Below are 3,989 nucleotides of genomic sequence, written 5' to 3' on the forward strand. Positions count from 1 at the left end.
GTACTGGGAACAATGTTGACTTGGCGTTGCTTAATCTGTTGTTCCGCACGCACAGCTTGGTGCACAAGATCTTGTATGTTGTAGTAGACCACCATCTCAACACGATCCTGCACCTCGATATTTAGCCCGTTAAAGAAACGAGCCATAGTCGCCTCCGGATCCTCCGTTGTCCCTGTACGTATCATAAGCAATTCCATCTCCTTGTAATATTCATCAACACTCATATTACCTTGAGAGAGCCGCTGCAACTTGTTGTACATGTCTCTTTTATAGTGCTCAGGAACAAAACGTCGCCTCATGAATTCTTTCATACCTCGCCAAGTCGTCGGCCGATGTCTTGAACGACAAATTTGATTCCACCAAATTAGCGCGTATCCGGTGAATTCAATTCCAGCAAGTTGAACTTTCTTCTCCTTGCTATAATGATGGGCATCAAAAATTTGATCAACGCGCATCTCCCACTCCAAATAGCCTTCTGGTTCACACTTGCCGGAGAACGAAGGGATTGAAATTTTTATGCGCCCAATCCCATCATCCAAAGGCACACGCACAGCTTGACCAACTCGGTCATGCACTCCACCACGAACGGATGTTTCGGGAAGAGGCTCATAGTGTCGTGGTCGTGGCGCGTACCCCGCATGGTCAACGCCATCATTGAAACCATCATCTCCAGCATGAGGGTGTGCCGCCAAACGGCGATCATGCACGCCGGCATGTCCTTCGTGAGCTGGTGGTGCATAATGCAGTGGAGCAGCCGGAGCAGTCTGTGGTGGGGCAAAATTCGTCGCCGGCATATTGATGATGTCCGCCAAACCATCAAACCGAGTGATCAAGACATCTATTCTTCTGCCGAGCGCATCATGACATTGCTTGATGTAGTTGCATGTGTGGTCAAAACCATCCCGAATATTTTGCGGAATATCATCCGCATACACTGGACGTACTATTTCCTCAGAATCAGCAGCAACCTCATCACCCTTGTTGACCGAGGTTGACATCTTGATTAACACAGTACCGTGAACAACCTTAGCTCTGAATACCACTTGATGTAGACTCGACTAGATGGCGAGTCGTTCGTCGGCCCGATCTTTCACGATACTAGCAGCAACAAGAAATTCCGGTCGAGCAAAGATGCAAGACCGTAAGAACGAAAACTTGCATCAAGTAGATTGAATCGACTCCACGCACAGCAGCAACAAAATCCTCACGGATCAGCAACGAAGAGATATTTGGTGTCCCTCGACATGGAACGTTTTCTGTAACTTTATTGACTCACGATTAAAGAAAAACCAATCTGCGTTACATGGCCGAAGCCAGCCATATTTATAGGCGACCCTAAGCTCACAAACCGACCTGGACTCTATCCTAACGTGCAAAACACTCACGTGCAAAACAAAGAGAAGGAAAACTAGGACTCTCTCTCTCAACCATATAACTAGGACTTTCCTAATAAAATAATCCGGCAACGTTGTTAATCATGCAGGATCACGCCTAACCAAAATAGATCAACGCAGGATCTAACCAACCAAAACAAGACCGTACCATAGCGGTTTCTATTCGGATGAAACTTACTAAAAAAAACTAAAAAAATTAGGCTACTTGAATTGGAATAGCACCGACCAATGTCCAACTTGGAGTACGAAAATTTGGCGTGACTTCTTCAGCTGGTGGTTCTGATGATGGTACTTCCATTGTAATTTGGCCAATGGTCAAACTATTTGATTTGATAACTTGATCTCTTTTTGCACCTCTGGTCACATCATAATATATATGCAGTGCAGAAGCAGAGGAACCAAGATTGCTGACCTGTGAAGTTTTTTGCAACTGGCTTTGATGAGGTCTTTTGAGAGACCACATGGTGGACTTGGTAAGGCCTCTGAAAGTGCCGACTGCATTTCCCCTTCCTCTTACTTCCTTGCTGTGATTGTCCTAAACAAAGAGAGAGATACATAACCACTCAGTCTAGTACAATATCAACAACTTGGAAATCCAAACTACTACATGCAGCGTGGAGGTTAACTCTAAAGGAAAAAAGAACATTCATAAGTTAGGTAGGATACCTCCAAAGGCACTGAAACCAAAGCTGAATCCTCATTTTCCAGGATACACTGCTTCAAATAATCAAGTTTATGCCTGCCTGCAAAAATAGACATTACCGAGCCAAAAAAAAACTCTTTAATTAGATTGATTCACACCACAATAACTGCTGTGAATTAGTATTGAATATGAAAAATGACAGCAAACATTTTGAACGCCCGGGCTAACCGGCACCTCTCATATCCAGCACAAATCTATGGCGGATATGGGGCGGCCCGGGCACACCCGGACGCGTCCGCCTGACAGGCCCGGCCCACCACGAACTAAGATGATCTTTTGGATGTTGCAAAGTTTGTTAATGTCCGTTTGCCGTTGTTCTTGTGTTCGCTTGCACCGATTTTTATTGTCCGTTGTTTGATCACGTAGAATAGCTCAATGTTGCATGTGTAGTATGGATATAAGGTGCCGGATATGAGATACGCGGATGCAGAGTGGTAAATATGAGGCGTGCCCGGTCAGTGCTCGTGAACGCGTCCGCAGGCGTTTGATTAGCCCATCGCGGCTATAGATGCTCTAATATGGTAGGATCGTATTCAGTTTCTCCAATATTGAGTCATGGCCTGGAGTGAGTTTGCTTGACATGGACGTGTAATCATTCCATTCAGCAACCGTGTGTTTAATAAAATGTCTAAATGCACCCTAGGGTGTCTAAAGGTAGTTTTCTTCCATTTCAGACTGTCGTCGCCATTTGCGTGTTGACTGGTTCGTCTACTTTTGTTTGGCACTATTCCGATGATGTTTCAGTAATCATTTGCGACGTTTCGACGATACTCTGGTGGAAACTGATGATCTTTGAGCAGGCAATGTCAACGCACGCGTTTGTGTCACGTTCTTAATTGCTAAAGGTGGTGACTCGAAACTCGGAATAAAAATGCCGTCGGCCAAAGTTAAAAAGAGAAAACACACGTGTATATGAACCGATGACAAGTCATCCCGGCTCAAAAAATACTGATAACAGCTCACCGGCCGTGTTGACAAGGCACGCACACATATAATATCAGATGAGATTCAACTCTGCTGGGTACTTCCGCCAAGGTGCCTAGCTACTTGCTGATTGATCAGGACTAGTTCAGGACTAACGACGGCCCGAGATGCTCCAACCGATCCGCACTTGCCTTCATGCTATGTCGCTACCGAATGATTGTCACACACACATATATAGTTGGGATCCCCACCCCAAGTAAGCAATCTTGCATTTCTCACCCATTTCTCCAACATCAACATGGAGGCCACACAACTACTCATCTCCCTCGTTGGCTATCTCCTCTATGCGCTCACGATTCTGGTATTGGTTGCCATTCTCGAGACCTTCCCGTTGTTTCAGGAGAAACTCCCCTGGTACATTGGGTTCTCGATCATTCAGGCCGTCTGCTTCGCGCTCAAAAATTTTCGGTGGGTTGTTCTCATCTTAGAATCCCACTACACCTTACCTTCGAGTGTCTCCCAAGTGATAGCCATACTTATTTGCATCGCTAGCTACCTAGTCTGCATGATGCCATTGCCGGTGATCCTGATCAACACATGCGCCTTGGTCTGGAGTGCAGCAGTGAGGCAGCAGTGTGATGTTAATCAGCTACCCGATTGGGTAGACAACATCTGGTTTGTTGTCAACTTCGTGGTGACGGATAGGGTGGCAGGCTATGATGTAGATCCTGCTACTATCTCTGGATTTCTCTCCTACATCATGTTCCTCGCCGGCTACCTCGTCTACATCGCGTGCATGCTGGCTCTGTCAGCTCTGGTGCTCTTCATAGCCGGTGCAGCCATCGAGAATTCAAAGACCTGGTGGCCCGAGCTGATCCACACCAGCATCGTCGGCATCACCCTCCTCCTGCTCAACATGATGTGGGGCTCGCCGTTCCAGAGGCCTTCTGCCGACTCCGACACGGCGG

This window comes from Triticum urartu, chromosome 2 (assembly GCF_003073215.2).
Source record: "Triticum urartu cultivar G1812 chromosome 2, Tu2.1, whole genome shotgun sequence".
Lineage (NCBI taxonomy): Eukaryota > Viridiplantae > Streptophyta > Magnoliopsida > Poales > Poaceae > Triticum > Triticum urartu.